This window comes from Oncorhynchus mykiss, chromosome 29, assembly GCF_057628025.1.
Source record: "Oncorhynchus mykiss isolate SJ-2025 chromosome 29, ASM5762802v1, whole genome shotgun sequence".
Taxonomy (NCBI): Eukaryota; Metazoa; Chordata; class Actinopteri; order Salmoniformes; family Salmonidae; genus Oncorhynchus; species Oncorhynchus mykiss.
In genome coordinates, this window is record NC_143050.1 from 14,696,318 (window position 1) to 14,722,567 (window position 26,250).

At 41.3% G+C, this 26,250-nt stretch overlaps 1 protein-coding gene across 4 annotated transcripts in view; it reads right to left on the reverse strand.

Moving 5' to 3' along the window:
• The window catches only part of nrg2a (neuregulin 2a), a 170,808-nt gene that overhangs the window by 84,981 nt on the left and 59,577 nt on the right, over positions 1 to 26,250 (reverse strand). The window lies entirely within an intron of this gene.

Here is a 26,250-nt window from a genome sequence, read left to right on the forward strand (position 1 = left end):
GCTCTCAGAATGAGATATGCTCTAAGAACTGCTCTCAGAATGTGGTATGCTCTAAGAACTGCTCTCAGAATGCAGTATGCTCTAATAATTCCTCTCAGATTGAGATATGCTCTAAGAACTGCTCTCAGAATGTGGTATGCTCTAAGAACTGCTCTCAGAATGCAGTATGCTCTAATAATTCCTCTCAGATTGAGATGGGGTCTAAGAGCTGCTCTCAGAATGCGGTATGCTCTAAGAACTGCTCTCAGAATGCGGTATGCTCTCAGAACTGCTCTCAGAATGTGATATGCTCTAATAATCCCTCTCAGATTGAGATGGGGTCTAAGAGCTGCTCTCAGATTGAGATATGCTCTAAGAACTGCTCTCAGAATGCGGTATGCTCTAAGAACTGCTCTCAGAATGCAGTATGCTCTAATTATTCCTCTCAGATTGAGATGGGGTCTAAGAGCTGCTCTCAGAATGCGGTATGCTCTAATGATCCCTCTCAGATTGAGATGGGGTCTAAGAGCTGCTCTCAGAATGCGGTATGCTCTAAGAACTGCTCTCAGAATGAGGTATGCTCTAAAATCTGCTCTCAGAATGCAATATGCTCTAAGAACTGCTCTCAGAATGCATTATGGTTTAAGATCTGCTCTCAGAATACTACATGCTCTAAGAACTGCTCTCAGAATGCAATATGCTCTAAGAACTGCTCTCATAATGAGGTATGCTCTAAGAACTGCTCTCATAATGAGATATGCTCTAAGAACTGCTCTCAGAATGAGATATGCTCTAAGAACTGCTCTCAGAATGTGGTATGCTCTAAGAACTGCTCTCAGAATGCAGTATGCTCTAATAATTCCTCTCAGATTGAGATGGGGTCTAAGAGCTGCTCTCAGAATGCGGTATGCTCTAAGAACTGCTCTCAGAATGCGGTATGCTCTCAGAACTGCTCTCAGAATGTGATATGCTCTAATAATCCCTCTCAGATTGAGATGGGGTCTAAGAGCTGCTCTCAGATTGAGATATGCTCTAAGAACTGCTCTCAGAATGCGGTATGCTCTAAGAACTGCTCTCAGAATGCAGTATGCTCTAATAATTCCTCTCAGATTGAGATGGGGTCTAAGAGCTGCTCTCAGAATGCGGTATGCTCTAAGAACTGCTCTCAGAATGCGGTATGCTCTCAGAACTGCTCTCAGAATGTGATATGCTCTAACAATCCCTCTCAGATTGAGATGGGGTCTAAGAGCTGCTCTCAGATTGAGATGGGGTCTAAGAGCTGCTCTCAGAATGCGGTATGCTCTAAGAACTGCACTCAGAATGAGATATGCTCTAAGAACTGCTCTCATAATGAGGTATGCTCTAAGAACTGCTCTCATAATGAGATATGCTCTAAGAACTGCTCTCAGAATGAGATATGCTCTAAGAACTGCTCTCATAATGAGGTATGCTCTAAGAACTGCTCTCAGAATGAGATATGCTCTAAGAACTGCTCTCAGAATGAGATATGCTCTAAGAACTGCTCTCATAATGAGGTATGCTCTAAGAACTGCTCTCATAATGAGATATGCTCTAAGAACTGCTCTCAGAATGAGATATGCTCTAAGAACTGCTCTCATAATGAGATATGCTCTAAGAACTGCTCTCAGAATGAGATATGCTCTAAGAACTGCTCTCAGAATGAGATATGCTCTAAGAACTGCTCTCAGAATGCAGTATGCTCTAATGATCCCTCTCAGATTGAGATGGGGTCTAAGAGCTGCTCTCAGAATGCAGTATGCTCTAAGAACTGCTCTCAGAATGAGGTATGCTCTAAAATCTGCTCTCAGAATGCAATATGCTCTAAGAACTGCTCTCAGAATGCATTATGCTTTAAGATCTGCTCTCAGAATACTACATGCTCTCAGAGCAGATCTCAGAATGCGGTATGCTCTAAGAACTGCTCTCAGAATGCAATATGCTCTAAGAACTGCTCTCATAATGAGGTATGCTCTAAAAACTGCTCTCATAATGAGATATGCTCTAAGAACTGCTCTCAGAATGAGGTATGCTCTAAGAACTGCTCTCAGAATGTGATATGCTCTAAGAACTGCTCTCATAATGAGATATGCTCTAAGAACTGCTCTCAGAATGTGATATGCTCTAAGAACTGCTCTCAGAATGCAATATGCTCTAAGAACTGCTCTCAGAATGTGATATGCTCTAAGAACTGCTCTCAGAATGCAATATGCTCTAAGAACTGCTCTCAGAATGTGATATGCTCTAAGAACCGCTCTCAGAATGTGATATGCTCCAAGAACTGCTTGCAGAATGTGTTATGCTCTAAGAACTGCTCTCAGAATGCAATATGCTCTAAGAACTGCTTGCAGAATGTTTTATGCTATTAGAAAGAAATACAAGACCCACTAATCGTTGCTCAGATCTCTACGTTTTAAACCCCTATCTATTTATTTCTCTCTACTTATTTTGTCTATATTGTGCCATTTTTGTAAGCCATATATTGACAGAAAATGATTGTCAAGGATTTTGCTAGATGTGCACTCAAGAAGGAAATGACACCAAGTTATTAAATGCACTACAAAAGGAAGAGGAAGCATACGCTTATCACTTACATGTCTGTTAATTACCTTTCATTACCATGTATGAAGCTACTTATTTCATGTCCATCTCACCGTAGACTCAAGTATTATCGTTAGCTGCCATTCTGTTAGCATATATAGTGCATTCATAAAGAATTCACACCCCTTGACTTTCTCCACATTTTGTTGTGTTACAGCCTGAATTTAAAATGGATACAATTTTGATTTTTTTTGTCACACAATAGCCAATAATGTGGAATTATGTTTTTCCAAATTTGTATAAATTTGTCAAATATGAAAAGCTGAAATGTCTTGACTCAATAAGTATTCAACCACTTTGTCATGGCAAGACAAAATAAGTGCAATAGTGTTTAACATGATTTCTGAATGACTGCCTCATCTCTGTACCCCACACATACTGTACAATTATCTGTAAGGTCCATCAGTCGAGGAGTGAATTTCAAACACAGATTCAACCACAAAGACAAGGGAGGTTTTCCAACGACTCGCAAAGAAGGGCAGCTATTGGTAGATGGGTAAAAATAAAAGAAGCTGACATTGAATATCTCTTTGAGCATGGTGAAGTTATTACACTTAGTTATTATTACACTTTGGACTACAAAGATACAGGTGTTCCTTCCTAACTCAGTTGCCGGAGAGAAAGGAAACCACTCAGAGACTTCCCCATGTGGCCAGTGGTGACTTTAAAACAATTACAGAATTGTAGATACTCCACAATACTAACGTCATTGACAAAGTGAAAAGAAGGAAGCCTGTACAGAATACAAATATTCCAAAACATGCATCCTGTTTACAGTACGGCACTAAAGTAAAACAGAGAAAAAATAGGCAAAGAAATTAACTTTATGTTCTGAATACAAAGCATTATATTTGGGGCAATCCAATACAACACATTACTGAGTACCACTCTCCATATTTTCAAGCATGGTGGTGGCTGCATCATGCTATGGGTATGCCTGTCATAGGCAAGGACTATGGAGTTTCTTTTAGGATAAAAATGAAGGGAATAGAGCTAAGCACATGCTGAATCCTAGAGTAAAACCTGGTTCAGTCTGCTTTCCAACAGACACTGGGAGACAAATTCACCTTTCAGCAGGACATAACCTCAAACGCAAGTCCAGCAAGTTGCTTACCAAATGACATTGAATTTACGTGTATATCAATGATCAACAAACAAATTGACAGAGCTTGAATAATGTGCAAATATTGTACAATCCAGGTGTGCAAAGCCCTTAGAAACTTACCCAGAAAGACTCACAGTTGTAATCGCTGCCAAAGGTGATTCTAACATGTATTGACTCAGGGGTGTCAATACTTATGTAAATTCTATATTTATTTTTATATACTTTTACAAAATTTAAGAAAACACGTTGTCACTTTGTCATTATGGGGTATTGTGTGTAGATGGGTGAGAAAGTCCGGGGTCAGCGACGAGGGTCCCCGCACCAGAGGCACCACCTAAGTGGGGTGAGCCAGAGGTGGAGCGGGGTCTACGTCCCGCACCAGGGCCACCACCGCGGATAGATGCCCACCCAGACCCTCCCCTATAGGTTCAGGTTTTGCGTCCGGAGTCCGCACCTTTGGGGGGGTACTGTCATGCCCTGACCTTAGAGAGCCTTTTTATGTCTCTATTTGGTTTGGTCAGGGTGTGATTTGGGTGTGCATTCTATGTTCTGATTTCTATGTTTTTATGTTTCTATGTTTTAGCCGGGTATGGTTCTCAATCAGGGACAGCTGTCTATCGTTGTCTCTGAATGGGAATCATCCTTAGACAGCCTTTTTCCCTTTTGTTATTGTGGGAAGTTGTCGTTGTTAGTGGCACTGTAGCCCTCGTAAGCTTCACGGTCGTTTTGTTGTTTCTTGTTTTGTTTTTGTTGGCAACATTTTAAATAAAGAAATGTACGCTCACCACGCTGCGCTTTGGTCCACTTCTTCAGACGATCGTGACACTGCCAATTATATAGTTACTTCTCCCGTTCTTCTTATTTTATATTTTTATATCTGGTGTTTTTGTTCTACCTTATGTTATTTTTAGTACTACATTGATACTGATTACTGCATTGTTGGGTTTAGAGCTGACAAGAAAGGCATTTCACTGTACTTCTGCATGTTACATTACAACTTAAAACTTGAAACTGAAACTAGCTACCTTCTATCACTGGGAATACCTCCGGTTTCCATAGAGCTACAAGGCTAGGGGGTAATGTATCTGATTTAGCTGCTAAATGCACATATCCATCAAATGGACACATGTCCAGGGTTAGACCATAGAATACACTGTCATGGCCTGTTAGCTAATGACCAGAGACTATAGAGTCGAGGATTAGAAGAGTGCAGCAGGATGGACGCTTGGAGCCTTAGTTAGCTAGCTAGACAACAGGGAGCCCAGCCCAGCTCTGGAAGGATGGATGGGTGGGTGTAGGGAGGAAGGGAGGGAGGGAGGGAGGAAGGATGGGCTGTAAAGTTTGTGGTCTCCTCCCTCCCTGTGGTCCCTGGCCTGCTCTGCTGTCACAGCTGACACCTGCACACATGTTAGTGGAGGACTGGGATTCCCCAAGGTACAGAGGGGAGGGGTGAACACTGGTGAAAGGGAGGGGCTTCTGAAAAAGAGGTTTCAGTTTTCTCTCGCTCACTCTTCTCTGTCAGTTTTTCAGTCTCGTTATCACAGTAAGTCATCATGAATTTTCAAATAATTCCCTCATGCCTCAAACCCTGACTCTTATGTCAATATGCTGTTTACACACTCACAGCAGAGTAGCATACATCATTCTACGGTAGTCAAACATGTTTAGCCTATCTGGTATTCGGCCATTTGGGGTTCAATACAATCAAAAATACAACATAAATGATTATAAGGACTTCAATTAAAACTGGACATGTAGCTGCACCAAAATAATCACCAGTCGTCCTAATTTTTTAGGGATTGTCCCACTTCCCCGACCTAGTAAAGAAGACAGGCTATCTGTCCTATAAACCTTTGTGGAAGAAAATGACTAATATTTCTTCAATATCCCTCTGTGGAAAATAGCTAGGCAATATTGAGCTCTTCAGAATACAGGGAGGTTTGACGGAATATTTATCAAATAAAATGTTATATGTCATATTCACCGAATACAACGGGTGTAGACATTACCGTGAAATGCTTAGTTACGACCCCTTCCCAACGATGCAGAGTTAAAAAGAATAATACAAATAAAACATTTAACACAAGAGGACTAAAATACACAATAATAAAGCTATATACAGGAAGTTCCGGTACCAGCACCATATCACTGTGCAGGGGCACCAGGTACTTGAAGTAGATATCTACATAAAGGCAGGAGTAAGGTGACTAGGCATCAGGATAGATAATTATGTAGAAAATAGAAAAATAGTACAAAATAAAGGAAAACCCATGAATGAGTAGATGTGTCCAAACATTTGACTGGTACTGTATATATATATACATATACACTACCGTTCAACATTTTGGGGTCACTCAGAAATGTCCTTGTTTTTGAAAGAAAAGCTAATTTTTTGTCTATTAAAAAAACATCAAACTTATCAGAAATACAGTGTAGACACTGTTAATGTTGTAAATGACTATTGTAGCTGGAAACGGCTGATTTTTTTATGGAATATCTATATAGGCGTACAGAGGCCCATTATCAGCAACCATCACTCCTGTATTCCAATGGCACGCTGTGTTAGCTAATCCAACTTTATAATTTTAAAAGGCTAATTGATCATTAGAAAACCTTTTTGCAATTATGTTAGCACAGCTGAAAACTATTGTCCTGAGTAAAGAAGTAATAAAACTGGCCTTCTTTAGACTTGTTGAGTATCTGGAGCATCAGCATTTGTGGGTTTGATTACAGGCTCAAAATGGCCAGAAACAAAGAACTTTCTTCTGAAACTCGTCAGTCTATTCTGGTTCTGAGAAATGAAGGCTATTCCATTCAAGAAATTGCCAAGAAACTGAAGATCTCGTACAACGCTGTGTACTACTCCCTTCACAGAACAGCGCAAACTGAGAGGAGTGGGAATTGCTGTAAAGAAACCATCCAAATGGGAGATTTTTGGTTACTACTGCTGTGTCTTTGTGAGACACTTGTGAGTGAAAGGATGATCTCCACATGTGTGTTTCCGACCGTGAAGCATGGATGAGGAGGTGTTATCGTGTGGGGGTGCTTTGCTGGTGACAATGTCTGTGATTTCTTTAGAATTCAAGGCACACTTAACCAGCATGGCTACCACAGCATTCTGCAGCGATACCCCATCCCATCTGGTTTGCTCTTAAGTGGGACTATCATTTGTTTTTCCACAGGATAATGACCAAACTCACCTTCAGACTCTGTAAGGACTATTTTACCGAGAATGAGAGTGATGGAGTGCTGCATCAGATGACCTGGCCTCCACAATCACCCGACCTCAACCAAATTGAGATGGTTTGGGAATTTGTCAGACTGCAGAGTGAAGGAAAAGCAGCCAACAAGTGCTCAGCATATGTGGGAACTCCTTCAAGACTGTTGGAAAAGCATTACAGGTGAAGCTGGTTGAGAGAATGCCAAGAGTGTGCAAAGCTGTCATTAAGGCTAATTGAAGAATCTCAAATATAAAAAACACTTTTTTGGTTACTGCATTATTATGTGTTATTTATTTTCTTTTCAAATTTGTTTTACCCCTTTTTCTCCCCAATTTCATGGTATCCAATTGTTTGGATACCATGAAACAACCACAATGTAGAAAATAGTACAAATAAAGAAAACCGTTGAATGAGTAGGTGTTCTAAAACTTTTGATATATTTGTACATGTATTTAACCCCTTATTTTTGGAACTAAACAGTCTCCATATATATATATACTGTACTTCCATTCATTTTTTCAACTGGTACCGGGAGACGTTCAGACAAATCGTGTGAGGTCTGTGGGTGTCCTAGAGCAACAACCGACATGTATGTGTTCGTGAGAGTCTCACCTTTCCACAGAGGGGTCATATTAGTGTGTAGCTGTTCGGACACTACAAACAGAAGTTGGCAGATTGGCTGTCCCGACTTCATACGAGTACCAAGACACTTGTGTGGGTTGTAGAGCAAAACAAATAACTGCATCGTGTTCGTGAGAGTCTACTCTTTCCAAATCGTATGGACGCTACTGACGATTTTGTGAGAAGACTGATTTTTGGGATGTCTCATGGTCTGACAAACACTGCTCTAGCTCTGTCACCTTTCATTGCATAAAAATCAATATATTTTTTTATTTATTTTACCTTTATTTAACCAGGCAAGTCAGTTAAGAACAAACTCTTATTTTCAATAACGGCTTAGAAACAGTGGGTTAACTGCCTGTTCAGGGGCAGAACAACATATTTGTACCTTAACGGCTCGGGGGTTACTAGTCCAACGCTCTAACCACTAGGCTACCCTGCCGCCCAAATCAATAGATTTAGAGTTGGATAAACTTGGATTTTTTTCACAGGATACTACACTCCACAACATAAGATTCACTCCAAATGAAAACTCCAAACCTACAAACTGATTTTGGATAAAATTACCTGGAAGGATTCCTACTAACAAACATTCTTATTCCGAAAGACTATACAGTAAATGCTCTGGCAAACCAATGACCAGCAAAAGAAGCACAACAGACACCTGAAAATACCTGAGTGAGTAATGTTTCATCTGATGCTAGTTTTAATGCCAAGAAGAAAAGTACATTACAATAATCTATTTTACTTTATAAGGACTGAATGCTACGTTAAGGCTACCAAGCTTGCTTGGACAGAACAAATCTGTCTCCCACTTCAATTAGCACTGAGGTGTAAAGTGAGAGGTGTGAAAGCCTTGAGCCCAACAATAGCAGGAGAGTTTCACAGCCTCCCTGTGAAAAAATTGGAACGTACGCAACTTAATCGTCCACACAGACCATCCCCTGGCATGTAGCAGTGCTATATGAACACAGACCATCCCCTGGCATGTAGCAGTGCTATATGAACACAGACCATCCCCTGGCATGTAGCAGTGCTATATGAACACAGACCATCCCCTGGCATGTAGCAGTGCTATATGAACACAGACCATCCCCTGGCATGTAGCAGTGCTATATGAACACAGACCATCCCCTGGCATGTAGCAGTGCTATATGAACACAGACCATCCCCTGGCATGTAGCAGTGCTATATGAACACAGACCATCCCCTGGCATGTAGCAGTGCTATATGAACACAGACCATCCCCTGGCATGTAGCAGTGCTATATGAACACAGACCATCCCCTGGCATGTAGCAGTGCTATATGAACACAGACCATCCCCTGGCATGTAGCAGTGCTATATGAACACAGACCATCCCCTGGCATGTAGCAGTGCTATATGAACACACTACCCCTCTGTCAACAGGGCAACCCAAAATAGTTTCAGCTGGACTTACACAGAATCAAAGCAGGAGTGCAGCAGGAGAAGCTCTCTTTTTTGTCATTTTTGTCATTTTTATTAGGATCCACATTAGTTAACGCCATAACACTAGCTACTCTTCCTGGGGTCCAAAACCAATTAACAAGACATTACAAACAACCACAATCAAGGCTTCACAAACATTCAACAAGTAGACAATACAGATAAATAAAATACCTGACATTTGATGCTTTCTATTTCCTGTCCAGTTATATGGTCTATCGCATTAGAGGTTCTTTTATAATTTTCTTGAAGGTGGATTTACTTTTTGCCTGATAAATATGGATTGGTAAAGTTCCATTCAGCTATGGCTCTATATAAAACTGTAGATTTAAGGTGATTTGTCCTTGGCTTGGGTTGTCTTAGCTGCCCTGAATATATAGTATATACTAACTAGTATAGTATATACTAGCTAGTATATACTAACTGGACTGAAAAATACTGTGATTTTTTGAATATTATAACATTCCTAAAGCATTTGTTTTTAACATGAGGCCCATGAGAGATTCTGATGCATTTGGTCTTTCTTTGCTGCAGACGACCATATAACTGGACAGTACTCTAAGCGTGATAGGACCAGGGATTGAATCACCTCATTCAGTGTGCTAGATGTTACATACTCTGAACATTTTCTTGTAACAGCAATTCCCTTACCCATCTTAATAGCAATATTATCTATGTTTTCTGACCATGATAAAGCTGCATCCAACATGACGCCTAGTAGTAAAAACATTTTCACTTGCTCTACATGCATTCTATTCATTGACCAATTCAATTGGGGATCATCAGCAAGCATATATCTTGAACCAAATACAATACATTTAGTTTTAGAAATGTTCAACCCCAATTTGTTCATATCAACCCACTCAGATACCATCCTTTGTTCACTGCTCAGTACATCTGTTAGCTCATTACATTCTGATGCTGCGCTATACATTGTAGAGTCATTAGCATACATGACCACTCTTGCTTTATTCATTACTGAAGGTAAATAATTAGTAAAGATACAGTAGAGAAGTGGGCCTAGGCAACTTCCTTGAGGAACACTACAGTGTATGTCTTTACTGTTTGTAAAGCTATATTAAAGAAAGCTTTTAGCCTTTTCCTGGAGAGATAGCTTTCCATCCAGGATAGAGCTGCAGACTTAAAACCATAACATTTGAGTTGACCTAGTAACAGTTCAATTCATCAAAAACAGCACTGAAATCTAGCAACACTGCACCACCTAACTTCCTGTCATCCATACTCTTTAACCAATCCTCTGTCATTTGTGCTAAGGCCGCACTCGTAGAACGCCCTTCTTTATATTCATGCTATCAGAATATGAAACTCGTTATCAGACCATCACATGAGAAATAATCCTTGATTTGTACTTACATTGTGAGTGAAGATTTATAATGCTATTTATGACATTTGTTGACTCCACAATTTGGCAGGTATGGCTTGCTTTTGTGGCTGAACCTGTTCTCAGATTATTGAATATTGTGCTTTTGCCGTAAAGCTTTTTTGAAATCTGACACAGCGGTTGCATTAAGAACCAGTTTATCTTTAATTCTATGTAAAACATGTATCTTTCATCAAAGTTTATGATGAGTATTTCTGTTATTTGATGTGGCTCTCTGCAATTTCTCCAGATGTTTTGTAAGCATTTCTGAACATGGCGCCAATGTAAACTGAGGTTTTTGGATATAAATATGAACTTGATCGAACAAAACATACATGTATTGTGTAACATTGAATCCTGGGAGTGTCATCTGATGAAAATCGTCAACGGTTAGTGATTCATTTTATCTATATATCTGATTTCTGTGACACCTCTCTTTGGTTGGAAAATGGCTGAGTGTTTTCTGTGACTAGTTGCTGACCTAACATAATGATATGTTCTGCTTTCGCTGAAAAGCCTTTTTGAAATCGGACACTGTGGTTGGATTAACGAGAAATGTTTCTTTACAATGGTGTAAAATACTTGTATGGTTGAGGAATTTTAATTATGAGATTTCTGTTGTTTTGAATTTAGCGCCCTGCAATTTCACTGGCTGTTGGCGAGGTGGGACGCTAGCGTCCCGAACGATCCCAGAGAGGTTAAAACCCCACAACCGAGGAACCGCAAGTGGAAAGTCAACTGCCCAGGTCAGAGCACTAGTCCCTCACTGAAATGAAGGATAATTTCACTCCAGTCAGCAAAGACCCAGACAACAGTCCAGCACAACAACACTCCCTCAACCAGACGCAGAGAGCTGGAGGGGGAGAGAGACATGTCTGCACTCTGGACTGTGGTGAGACAACTTCAACACGAGAAAGAGTAGGAGAGGAAAGAGGAGGCCCAGCGGCAGGATAAGATGAGAGCACTAGAGGAGGAGGTGAGCAATATGAAGTGAGACAGAGAACAGGCCATGAGAGAGCTTGGCCACTCCCTTAGAGAAGCCAGCAGAACAGTCCAACTCAGATCCTCAAAAAAATCTTGACATCCCAGCAGGACAGATACATGAAGAACCTCAACCCCAGGGGACCCCACCCTCTCCCTTGACAATCCCCCCACACCCACTGAGGACACACAGGCCACGGACTGTACTCCTTATGGACTCAAACAGGAAATATATACAAGAAAATAAACTTTTTCCCAAACAGACATTGTCTAAACTCTGGTGTCCAAACAACCAGCTCCCTGTACTTTCCCCAACGCACAATCACAATCCCAACGCACAATCTATCATTGTCTCTGATTGAGAACCATACTTAGGTAGCCTTTTTCCCACCTGTATTTGTGGGTAGTTGTCCATGCACTACGTTGGCTTCACGTTTTCGGTTTTCGGTTTATTGTTTTGTTGGTGACATCTTATAATAAAGAAGTATGTACGCTCATCATGCTGCGCTTTGGTCCACTGTTTCCACCTTAGACGATTGTGACAGAATCTCTACCCCTAATACTTTCATCCTGCTGGTCACACATATGCCCAGGTTGTGAGCAGGCAAACAGGCCCAAGCCCCACTCTTACACTAGCCCAAGCTAATGGTGTGTATCAGATGCTCAGCAGGCTCTGCTCACACTTACTGGTCTGAGGCCAAACCACATGACTAACAACATTGGACACTTTATGGAACACAAAGTCTTCACCTAGAATTCCTTACAATCAAATGCCGACAGCATTAACTTCCAAGAGAATTCTCTTCGATAAAAGTCACAGCCGTGTATAACCCCCCCCCCCCCCCCCATCACACTGCACAATGCCCTACCCCACTTGGACAAGAGGAATACCTATGTAAGAATGCTGTTCATTGACTACAGATCAGCATTTAACACCAGTCTCCTCCAAACTCGTAATTAAGCTCGAGACCCTGGGTCTCAACCCCACCCTGTGCAACTGGGTCCTGGACTTTCTGGTGCGTTCTCAGCCCTCTCCTGTACTCCCTGTTCACCCATGACTGCGTGGCCATGCACGCGTCCAACTCAATCATCACGTTTGCAGACGACACAACAGTGGTAGGTTTGATTACCAACAACGACAAGACGGCCTACAGGGAGGAGGTGAGGGCCCTCGGAGTGTGGTGTCAGGAAAATAACCTCTCACTCAACAAAACAAAGGAGATGATTGTGGACTTCAGGAAACAGCAGAGGGAGCACCCCCCTATCTACATAAACCGGACCGCAGTGGAGAAGGTGTAAAGTTTTAATTTCCTTGACGTACACATCACGGACAAACTGAAATGGTCCAACCACACAGACAGCGTGGTGAAGAAGGCGCAACAGCGCCTCGCAACAGCGCCTCGCAACAGCGCCTCGCAACAGCGCCTCTTCAACCTCAGGAGGCTGAAGAAATTTGGCTTGTCACCTAAAACACTTACAAACTTTTACAGTTGCACAATCGAGAGAATCCTGTCAGGCTGTATCACAGCCTGGTACGGCAACTGCACCGCCCTCCACCGCAAAAGCTCTCCAGAGGGTAGTGCGGTCTGCACAATGCATCACCGGCGGCAAATTACCTGCCCTCCAGGACACCTACAGCACCTGATGTCACAGGAAGGCCAACAAGATCATCAAGGACAACAACCTCCCGAGCCACTGCCTGTTCACCCAACTATCATCCAGAAGGCGAGGTCAGTACAGGTATATCAAAGCTGGGACCGAGAGACTGAAAAACAGCTTCTATCTCAAGGACATCAGACTGTTAAACAGCCACCACTAACATTGAGAGGTTGCTGCCAACATTCAGACTCAAATCTCTGGCCACTTTAATAAATGGACATAATAAAGGTATCACTAGTCACTTTAAATAATGCCACTTTAATAATGTTTACATATCATACATTGCACATCTCATATGTATATAGTGTATTCTATACCATCTACTGCATCTTGCCTATGCCGCACGGCCATCACTCATCCTCATATTTATATGTACATATTCTTATTCATCCCTTTAGATTTGTAGTTGTGAATTTGTTAGATTACTTGTTAGATATTACTGTATTGTCGGAACTAGAAGCATAAGCATTTCGCTACACTCGCAATAACATCTGCTAACCATGTGTATGCGACCAATAAAATTTGATTTGATTTGAGGTGACAGAGAGCTGGTAGTCCCATCCACCAAACTACCAGGTGTGAAACAGGGAAGGGACTCAGGGAGTATGTTAATTTGGTAAATGGGAAGACCTAACTCACTCTTTTAAATTAATCGAAACAGGAAAACTTTACATTTGGCTAGAAATTCAAAAGGAAATGATCTCAACAGAGAAAAATGTTCTCCTGTGTGCTACCTATATCCCCCACTAGAATCCCCATACTTTAATGAAGACAGCTTCTCCATCCTGAAGGGAGAAATCAATAATTTCCAGTCCCAGGGACATGTAGTAGTCTGTGGTGACCTAAATGCCAGACCTGGACATGAACCTGACATCCTCAGCACACAGGGTGACAAACACATACCTGGAGGTGACAGCATTCCCTCCCCCATATGCCACCCTAGACACAACTACAACAGCACAACCAGCAAAACAGGTCACAACTCCTGCAGCTCCGTCACATGCTGGGTATGTACATGGTCAATGGTAGGCTTCAAGGGGACTCCTATGGTAGGTACAACTATAGCTCATCTCTAGTCAGTTGTACTGTAGACTACTTTATCACCAACCTCAACCCAGAGTCCCTCAGAGCATTCACAGTCAGCCCACTGACACCCCTATCAGACCACAGCAAAATCACAATCTACTTGAACAGAGCAATAATCAACCATGAGGCATCAAAGCCGAACAAACTGCAGACTATTAAGGAATGCTATAGACCGAAGGAAGGTAGTGTAGAATTGTCATGGAATTGTTAGATTACATGTTAGATACTGCTGCACTGTCGGAACTAGAAGCACAAGCATTTCGTTACACTCGCAATACCATCTGCTAACCATGTATGTGTTATTTATGTGACCAATAAAATGTGATTTGATTTGATTAGAAACCGACCAAAAAACTTTTGGCCAACAACTAATCCAATCCCTCCTAGGCAACTTCCTGGACAAAATGTTTTCCTGCAATAGTGAAGGTGTAAACTTAGCAGTCTGAACAATATATTTGACCTATCAGCTAACATTTCAAATTCCCGCAGAAAACCTAATTAACAACAATGAGAAATGATTTGATGAAGAACGTAAAAACCTAAGAAAGAAATTGAGAAACCTATCCAATCAAAAAAACATGGTGAAATGGTAAAATACTAAAATAATACAGAAATTTACCAAGAAAAAAGAAGAAACAGCATGACAGAAAACAGCTCATTGTCATTGAAGAATCCATAGAATCAAATCACTTCTGGGAAAATTGGAAACCACTAAACAAATAACAACACAAAGAGCCATTTATCCAAAATGGAGATGTATGGATAGACCACTTCTCCAACCTTTTCAGCCATAAAACAAAGAAACTTATACATGATAATTCACAAAACGTATAATCAGCTATTAAAGACTACCAGAACCCACTGGATTCTCCAATTATATTGGATGAGATACAGGACAAAATACAAACCCTCCAACCCAAAAAGACTTGTGGTGTTGATGGTATACTAAACAAAACAATAAAATATACAGACCACAAATTCCAATTGGCTATTCTGAAGCTCTTCAAAATTATCCTCGGCACTGGCATCTTGCCTAATATTTGGGACCAAGGCCTGATCACCTCAATCCACAAAAGTGAGACAAATTTGACCCCAATAATTACTATGGAATACGCGTCAGCAAAAACCTCTGAAAAATCCTCTGCAGTATCATCAATAGCAGACTCCAACATTTCCTCAGTGAAAACAATGTCCTGAGCAAATGTCAAATTGGCTTCTTACCAAAATACCGTACGACAGACCATGAATACACCCTGCACACCCTTATTGACACACACACAAAACAAATGCTAAGTATTTTCACGCTTTGTTGCTTTAAAAAAAAAACGTTTGACTCAATTTAGCATGAGTGACAGCATGGGCCACGTTTCCATTTCCTCAAAAGTATATCTGCCGTTGCAAATGTTACACTCCGCTCTGTGAGGCACATCGATCTGCAGGTTGAACATGGTGAGATTGTAGACTCCTAAATTGATAGCGCAAATTGTTTAGGCAATTTTACAGCTAACTAGCTATGTTACATGCTGATGTTGTTTTTGGCATTATTGTGTGTAGCTACGTTTGCTAGCCAGCCAGCTAAAGAGAAAGAATTGCATTGTGGATTTTGTAGTCGACTTGAGCTGCAACAGATTTCCACAACGATTTTCCATGTTGCTACCAACCTTATTAGAAAGCCAATAATATTAGTGTTATTTAACACGGTAAATTAAAGAAATTAGTGGTTTACTGCCAGATTCTGGCAATTCTAATTGTAAAATAACTTGGTTTCAATGTTTAAAGGGATACTGTGAGATTCTGGAAATGAAGCCGTTTTCTACATAAGCAGAGTCAGATGAACTCGTGGATGCCATTTTTATGTCTGAGTGCCATATGAAGGAAGTTAGAGGTCGTTTTGCAAGCCAGAGCTAACTAGCTTTAGCGAAACTTCCTTCATATGGCACGCAGAGACATAACATTTTTATCCACAAGTGGTATCCATTTGACCCATTTCATGAGCACCAGTCTACCCTCACATTCTCTGTAGTGCTCCTAATCCATTGCTGATTTGAGCAACTGTGTATGTCAAGTTTTACAGGGAGTGGCTAAGGGTTTATTACGTCAAACAGAAATGATTTCTGTCTCTAAATGATCTGGGCCATTTCAAGATTGTCTGTGCCTTCTGCACTTGCTGGAATCAAACACAAGGGAATGTCTCATCAGAATAAAGACCATGCATCAGAGATCAATAGGACACGTTATTTTTAGTCCAACCCCGGCTGTACATACTTTTCACAACCTTAGTTAGAAAGCGCTTAGAGAAGACAGAGCCTCAGAACTGTCAACAACTTTTTGTTAGTTTCCAAAGGGTGGGCTAATGATCATTCAGGGGGTAAACACACACACACACACACACACACACACACACACACACACACACACACACACACACACACACACACACACAGAGTGAGCTATCACAGCCAGCCAGATGAGGCAGGGGGAGATAGGAGCTCATCCTCAGGTTTAACCTCAAGGTGTTTTTGCTGCAAAGGCAACAGAGTGGTCTCAAAGTTATGGTGATCTCCAGCCAACAGTGTTAGTGTTAAGTAGGTGACATCCTCTGTCAGACTAATCCTTGGCTAAAAAGCTAGACCAGCCTCTCATTGCTATAGGCTCCACATGTCCTTGTGATTCCTGATAACAAGATTAACCAACTACAATACAAGGCAAACAGTAAGTTTGGACATTTCATTTCGAATGGAGCCATTAATTTCCAAATGATTAAGTTAAAAACTAGTGTCTACCACAGTGTTAATTTTGTAAACAAAAATTGTGACAAAAAAATAGTCAAACACCTATTTTTCAGTGGCAATTGACAAGACATTTAAATATTAGAAGCGAAGGGAAGGAGGCGCCACACCCGGCACACACAGCCTACATAAGCAGGGGAACAAGCGGTGAGTCTGGGCAGACAGGCTCCTCTCCGGGTCTGCCTCCTATTATATATGTCACACAGGTAACTCTATTGCTTCCCTGTAGCTAACCAGTCACCACCAGCCTTCTAGTTAGTTACCTTTTGCCTGATTATGAAACACAAACTGCTTTACGAAATTAAAAACAATAGCAGCATTGAGTTTAATAGTAAAACAACAGTCTAGCTATGTTTTTCTCTCCCTTGAGTACAGAAAATTAGGCTATGGGAATTTGTAGTCCCGCTCAACCCTCCCACCTTCCCCACTGCATTTCATATCTATTCATGGAATTTCTATCTGCAATGTTTGAGAAAGTTTTGCAACTGAACGTAGCCCTGGTAACATTACCAGTAGCTTATATGCAACATTTGCTGATTTGTAACGGAATATCTACATAGGCATAGAGGCCCATTGTCAGCAACCATCACTCCTGTGTTCCAATGGCACATTGTGTTAGCTAATCCAGGTTTATCATTTTAAAAGGCTAATTGATCATTAGAAAACCCTTTTGCAATTATGTTAGCACAGCTGAAAACTGTTGCCCTGATTAAAGAAGCAATAAAACTGGCCTTCTTTAGACTAGTTGAGTATCTGGAGCATCAGCATTTGTGGGTTCGATTACAGGCTCAAAATGGCCAGAATAAAGAACTGTCTTCTGAAACTTGTCAGTCTATTCTTGTTCTCAGAAATGAAGGCTATTCCATGCAAGAAATTGGCAAGAAACTGAAGATCTCATACAACGCTGTGTACTACTCCCTTCACAGAACAGCACGAACTGGCCCTAACCAGAATAGAAAGAGGAGTGGAAGGCCACGGTGCACAACTGAGCAAGTGGACAAGTACATTAGAGTGTCTAGTTTGAGAAACAGACGCCTCACAAGTCCTCAACTGGCAGCTTCATTAAATAGTACCCGCAAAACACCAGTCTCAACGTTAACAGTAAAGAGGTGACTCCGGGATGCTTGCCTTCTAGGCAGAGTTCCTCTGTCCAGTGTCCGTATTCTTTTGCCCATCTTAATCTTTTATTTTTATTGGCCAGAAACATATATGGTTCAACATTATGTGCTACTGGGGATGAGCATGAGTACCCAAACAGTTGTTGGTCTTTAACCAGAGATCCATATTATTTTTTTCAAATACTGTAAAACTATTTAGTGGCTTATATATTTTTACATTTTATCTTGAAGACAATGTTTATTTGCTTTGATGCTGGTGTTCCATTTGTTGATGTGCATTTGCGAGGCACAACAAAAAAGAAACCAAGGCAAGCATCACAGTTCTTCTCCCTCTCAGTGAATTTCAGAATTGTGAAACATTAAAAAGTAATACTTTTTAGATAAAACTGTACTAAATATATTCACGTTACCAAATAATTGATTAAAACACGCTGTTTTGGAATGAAAGTCTACAGTAGCGTCAGCAGCTCTCTGTAGCGTAGCACCACAGCTAGCTTCTGTCTTCCTCTGGGTACATTGACTTCAATACAAAACCTATGAGGCTCATGGTTCCCACCCCCTTCCATAGACTTACACAGTAATTATGAAAACTTCTGTAGGACGTCCTCCAACCTATCAGCGCTCTTGCAGCATGAACGAGCTACAACAAACACTCAAACTGGACAATTTTATCTCAATCTCTTCATTCAAAGACTTAATGATGGACACTCTTACTGACAGTTGCGGCTGCTTTACGTGATGTATTGTTGACTCTACCTTCTTGCCAGTTGTGCTGTTGTCTGTGCCCAGTAATGTTTTTACCATGTTTTGTGGTGCTACTATGTTGTGTTGCTACCATGCTGTGTTGTCGTGTGTTGCTGCCTTGCTATGTTGTTGTCTTTAGGTCTCTCTTTATGTAGTGTTGTGTTTTTTCTCTTGTCATGATGTGTGTTTTGTCCTATATTTATATGTTATTTATTTGTATTAACAGCCCCTGTCTTCGCAGGAAGTCTTTTGCCTTTTGGTAGGCCATCATTGTAATAAGAATTTGTTCTTAACTGACTTGCCTAGTTAAATAAAGATTAAATAAATAGAAACTGACATATTGTCCAGTCAATCACAGGATCAGATAATTAATTTAGTACTGAAAGCATAAACTACAGCGAGCTAGCACTGAAGTGCATAAAATGTAGTGAGTAGTTGACCCAAAGAGAGAAAAATACAATATTTGAACAGTTTTAGACAAATTAATTTCTTCCAAAATTAAGGAGAAGCGAGAGAGAAAGAGAGAGAGAAAGCGAGAGAGCAATATTTGGTTGTATTTTTTAAAACTTTCACTAGCTACCGAAGGCAGCTTGCTAGTTTAGCCTACTCAAACACCCGGCTCAAACAGAGAGGGATGCTATGTTAGCTAGCTGGCTATGGCTATCCAACACTGGAACTCTTCCAAGTCAAGGTAAGCTTTTGGTTGTATTAATTTATTGCCACTGGGGCCCGCCAGTGTAACTGCTAAACATCTTTCTGACTGTACACTGTACTGCATGATTGTAGCGGGCTTACTAACGCGTTAGTTCTAGTAGCTACAGAATGTTGACTATGACGTGACAATGTTGTAGGCTGTGTATAGAAGTTAGCGGTCATGAAAGGAAACTTTGGCTTGGTCACAGACAGCTGATGTGTTGTGCACTGAAGTCCACAAGCGAAGGGAAAAGGTGAGAGGAGGAGAGCACATAGATTGTTGGGAGAAGGAATAATATATACAATGGTCAAAGTGATCATGCTGTTTTTATGTGGCTGCTATGAAAGTGAACTGTGTTTGCATGTAATCAGCGGTGTATTCATTCTGCCGATTCTATTGAAAAAAGTTTCTTCGCTGTAAGCAAACAGAACAAAATGAGGATTAACATACCTGAATTTGTCCAATAGAAACTCTCATTTGCAACTGTTGGACTAATGATTACACCCTAAATTAGCTAGATGCAGGCAAGAGTGTGCTAGGCGGTCTGTCACTTTGTTTATTAAAAATTCTCTCGACCTACATTGTAAACCTTCATTCATAGACTAGGTTGTAGCAACCACATGATGTGTACAGGGACATTTTGAGTGTCATGTAGTAACCTAAACGTATCAATGTTACATTGAGCTGGGTGAATGGAATATGAATGGCATAATAGAAATAAAGCCATGCTCATAATAATTTTTCAATACATCATCCTCCTTCATCTTAAACGGTATTGACCGCCACTGCCCTCTACACATGCTGAGTTCACACACAAGATCCCATTAGGTCTACAGAAATAAATGCCTATAAAAATCAGTGGGCATAATACAATGCCTAACTGATGGGATACACAAGCTACATTCCTTGCCAAATAACAACAGTTTTATCACAAATTCAAAAGAGCGTCTTGTCTACTAAATTAACAAAATAAGGCTATGCCATTGCACAGCCATAGGCTTCTACAAGCAAGCATTACTGCTGAGGTTACTGCTGAGCTTACTGCTGAGGTTACTGCTGAGGTTACTGCTGAGCTTACTGCTGAGCTTACTGCTGAGGTTACTGCTGAGCTTACTGCTGAGCTTACTGCTGAGGTTACTGCTGAGGTTACTGCTGAGCTTACTGCTGAGGTTACTGCTGAGCTTACTGCTGAGCTTACTGCTGAGCTTACTGCTGAGTTACAGCTGAGGTTACTGCTGAGGTTACTGCTGAGGTTACTGCTGAGTTACTGCTGAGGTTACTGCTGAGTTACTGCTGAGGTTACTGCTGAGTTACTGCTGAGGTTACTGCTGAGGTTACTGCTGAGCTTACTGCTGAGGTTACTGCTGAGCTTACTGCTGAGGTTACTGCTGAGGTTACTGCTGAGGTTACTGCTGAGGTTACTGCTGAGTTAATGCTGCGGTTACTGCCTTTTGGAAGATTGTGTTCCATGGTGTAATATAATCAGTTGATATTACGGTTTCAATAAACTCATCTTAAATGGTTATTGTTTTTTATTGACTGAATATATATGAAACAATTTAGCAGTTAAGATTTATTATCTATAATGCTTATGATAAATTAAGCATATTTTTTTACGGCCTTGCCCTTGTGTTCTCAAAATAAAAATATTTTCCATTCCTAGTACTCTGCGAGTTCTCAAACAGTACAAACATGTAAAACACCACAGTGCCAGTAGCACATTGAGGAAATGAACATTAAATCCAGACTACAAAACACTGAGCTTGATTTACATGCGTCCGCTTCTCCTACCGGATTCAGAGCAGCACACAGCCTGAGGAAAGCCTAGTGAGCCATAGGAAAGAGCAGCCTGAATCAGCTATGTCAGTCAGTCAGTAAGCACCAATACGCAGACCTGCAATTGCCATTAAAGTCAACCGAAAAAAACATTCACTCGTTGTCACTCCTCACACATCAGAAACATTCCTCAATTAATCAAACATATATACATGAAAAGGTTAGGTGTTTGCCTCTCTCACAGTGGTGACCGACACAAGGATTTTTCTGGAGTCGACTCTCTCTAGACTTAGCCTAGGTATTGTTTATTCTGGGTTTTATCCTATAACCAGAAGGTTACAGCTTCATATCTTGAGGTCAACACTGTGTCACAGTCCCTGATCAAGGAAGTCATCCAACTAGAACACAAGTGTTCTGTTTGGTGTTGTGTTCTATTCAGTGCATGCCATTCTCTTCTCTAGCATGTCAATGTGAAGCTGATAAAACAGCCATCCAAAAGCCCTACAGCAGGAACTATAGTGTTAAGACTTCAATAAACTATTACAGCTGCGTATAGAATAAATGTGCAGTCGCAAGCAGTATAGTACAACAGAAATGAAAAGTGAGGTGGGATAAACTGAAGAACAAGTGTGCTTCCTGGAAGCATAACATAGTTATTTTCCCTCCCTTAAGAGACAGCAAATGGAGTCTCTCAGGTGCTCTTTTATCCTTTTTTCCGCTAGACAAAACACTGCAAATTACCATCAGGTTAGCTATACTATAACACACTGCTCCTAGCTGTGTAAATAGGCACATTGTCTGACTGGGGATCAGAGACACAGACACGAACACCACACACTGACAAATGGGCTGCAATTATTATCAATATTATAATAATTATTATAATAATTATGCAGTACACAACAGGGTGACTGACCCACCAAACGACACCTGTTTAACAATGGAGCGGAGGGAAGCAGAACTAGGCAGAACAATTGTTGCCCTAAGTGCTTGAATGAGCAGAACAAGAGATCAAACAGGCATCTACTGCACTTGAAAAGAGGACAGTCATAGAGTCCACCTAACACTGAGAGAGGATGATGGATGACAGGAAAGCTGCCTGCAAGTAAACTCTGGGCATGATCGTGGCCTCTCTCTCTCTCTCTCTCTCTCTCTCTCTCTCTCTCTCTCTCTCTCTCTCTCTCTCTCTCTCTCTCTCTCTCTCTCTCTCTCTCTCTCTCTCTCTCTCTCTCTCTCTCTCTCTCTCTCTCTCTCTCTCTCTCTCTCTCTCTCTCTCTCTCTCTCTCTCTCTCTCTCTCTCTCTCTCTCTCTCTCTCTCTCTCTCTCTCTCTCTCTCTCTCTCAACTAACTAAAACACATGTACAGTTCGTACGTTCTCACCCCTCTCCTAAAGGTGTTAAGAGCTTTCAAGCAAATTTCATGTCATTCATGACATTGGTAATGTCTGTCAGTCGAACAGGTGACAAAACTATGGAATAATCAGCACATTAAAAGAGAAGAGGAATGGAAGCTATTACAGTGAAGGTCTCCAGAGCCTAGTGAGGCAGAGGACAAGACTGTGAGCCCTCAGCCGGGGGAAATCTCACTCTAAATTAGGGAGAAACCTAAGTATGGGCTTGGTAGGAGGTGGGGAGCAAAAGACAATACAATACAGGTCTTGTGGTCTGTGGGATGTGCTAATGTAGCTGTGGTATCTAAGATCTTAGTGTGACTTCCCAGGTCTATGATTGACCTCTCTCTCTGGGAGCCTTCCATTTCAGACACGGGTGTAACACGCTAGTGAGGGCAGACTGAGGGGCTACTGATGGCAGATTGAGGGGCTTGTGAGGGCAGACTGAGGGGCTAGTGAGGGCAGACTGAGGTGCTAGTGAGGGCAGACTGAGGTACTAGTGAGGGCAGACTGAGGGGCTAGTGAGGGCAGACTGAGGGGCTTGTGAGGGCAGACTGAGGTGCACAGGCACTCTTTTATAACCCTGGAGAGGGTTCACGGGCTGGGTTACTCACAGAGTCACAGATGCCTTAGCTTTGGCTGCAAAACCCCCACTATGACAGCGGATACATTTCTCCCAGTCTAGTATTGAATTCATGGTTAAACCACAACATACTGTGTGTGTGTGTGTGTGTGTGTGTGTGTGTGTGTGTGTGTGTGTGTTAGTGATAGGGGGTAAAAAATCAATACAGTACAGTATTGCAATATAATTTTTTACGAAATGATATAGATTATATGACTCCAAGTATGGATTCTCAAAAAAATGGTAGTTAACACTAGCTAGTACTAGACAGCTGTTTATATTTCTCTAGCTCATTTTCCATCTTATTTTTAAATGGTGAGACAACATTTTTTCAGAACTTTTGTTTCCATGAGTGATCAAAGCTTGTTTTCTAATGGCCTTCTACTCAAAAAATGGTGAGGAATATGTTTGGACATCGAATTATATTCAAATTGCTGTATCGAATTGCAATGTACAGTTGAAGTCAGAAGTTTACGTTCACTTAGGTTGGGGTCATTAAAACTTGTTATCAATCAATAGTTTTGGCAAGTCGGTTAGGACATCTACTTTGTGCATGACACAAGTAACTTTTCCAACAACTGTTTACAGACAGATGATTTCACTTATAATTCACTGTATCACAAATCCAGTGGGTCAGAAGTTTACATACACTAAGTTGACTGTGCCTTTAAACAACTTGCAAAATTCCAGAAAATGATGTCATGGCTTTAGAAGCTTGGAATAGACTAATTGGCATCATTTGAGTCAATTTGAGGTGTACCTGTGGATGTATTTCAAGGCCTACCTTCAAACTCAGTGCCTCTTTGCTTGATATCATGGGAAAATCCAAAGAAATCAGCCAAGACCTCAGAAAAAAAATTGTAGACCTCCACACGTTTGGTTCATCCCTGGGAGCAATTTCCAAACGCCTGAAGATACCACGCTCATCTATTCAAACAATAGTACGCAAGTACAAACACCATGGGACCACGCAGCCGTCATACCGCTCAGGAAGAAGACGCATTCTGTCTCCTAGAGATGAACGTACTTTGGTGCGAAAAGTGCAAATTAATTCCAGAACAACAGCAAAGGACCTTGTGAAGATGCTGGAAGAAACAGATACAAAAGTATCTATATCCACAGTAAAATGAGTCCTATATCAACATAACCTGAAAGGCCGCTCAGCAAGAAAGAAGCCACTGCTCCAAAACCGCCATAAAAAGCCAGACTACGGTTTGCAACTGCACATGGGGACAAAGATCATACTTTTTTGAGAAATGTCCTCTGGTCTGATGAAACAAAAATAGGAAAATTATGTGGATATATTGAAGCAACATCTCAAGACATCAGTCAGGAAGGTAAAGCGTTGTCACAAATGGGTCTTCCAAATGGACAATGACCCCAAGCATACTTCCAAAGTTGTGGATAAATGGCTTAAGGACAACAAAGTCAAGGTATCGGAGTGGCCATCACAAAGCACTGACCTCAATCCTATAGAAAGTTTGTGGGCAGAACTGAAAAAGTGTGTGCGAGCAAGGAGGCCTACAAACCTGACCCAGTTACACCAGCTCTGTCAGGAGGAATGTGACCAAATTCACCCGACGTATTGTGGGAAGCGTGTGGAAGTCTACCTGAAACGTTTGACCCAAGTAAAACAATTTAAAGGCAATGCTACCAAATACTAATTGAGTGTATGTAAACTTCTGACCCACTGGGAATGTGATGAAAGAAATAAAAGCTGAAATAAATCATTCTCTCTACTATTATTCTGACATTTCACATTCTTAAAATAAAGTGGTGATCCTAACTGACATAAGACAGGGAATTTTTACCAGGATTAAATGTCAGGAATTGTGAAAAACTGAGTTTAAATGTACTTGGCTAAGGTGTATATAAACTTCCGACTTCAACTGTAGATAGCATTGTGAGAATTGCAATAAATATTGTGTTGTGATCATTTATTTTGAGGTCCCTGGCAATTCCCAACCCTAATTTGTGTGTGTGTGTGTGTGTGTGTGTGTGTGTGTGTGTGTGTGTGAAACAGTGAGAAAGAGACGGTGTTGGGGAGAATGTAAGAAATAACATATAGTACCTAAATAAAATGTTCATTCTATTAGCATGGGACAGAGAGAGGAGAGTACCACTTTGAGATGGGGGTAGGTCTTCCCTGCGACCCAGGGTCAAACTGCAGTAACATGCTGCAGCTTGCAGCAGCCGCCAGTGAGAGCACAAAATGATGCGTTTGCGAATGCAGCTGCAGCGCAATTCCAATGGCACAGGGGTTTCCTGTGAGAAGTGAATGAGCCACTGGGCCACTGGACACCAGCTAGGAGACAGTGAACTGTCAGAAATAAAGTTACTGTGTAGTGTGTGATACAGTACTTCAAACATATACTGTCAATTGTATTGCTCCATGAGCCTTGTCTATTTTTTTTATAATTTTTTTTTAACCTTTATTTAACCAGGCAAGTCAGTTAAGAACACATTCTTATTTTCAATGACGGCCTGGGAACAGTGGGTTAACTGCCTGTTCAGGGGCAGAACGACAGATTTGTACCTTGTCAGCTCGGGGGTTTGAACTCGCAACCTTCCGGTTACTAGTCCAATGCTCTAACCACTAGGCTACGCTATAAGGGACTGGGAGAAGCAAACAACAGTTTCAGGCTGCTATATAATGAGATATGTAAGCGAAAGTGAAATATGAAACCCGAAAAATAACAGGAGTTACACCCTGCGGCCTCTGTCAAAGTGTTCCCAACACAGCTGTGTGTTGCCGTGGTGTTACCGTGGTGTGTGCAGTGCGCAGTGAGGTCCCCAGATCATTGAGGGCTTTGATTTGGGCTCGCACGCAAAAAGCACATTAGATGACACATCAGTGTAGCTACACCGCTCAAGCCAGATGTGCTCCAACATGTACATGCTGCCGCATCCCTTCCATGTGACAACCTGGCGTTAAGCTTGGAAGGCCATGCATTCTTTCACAGGTCCTGCAATCCCACTACTGCAACACATCCACACAC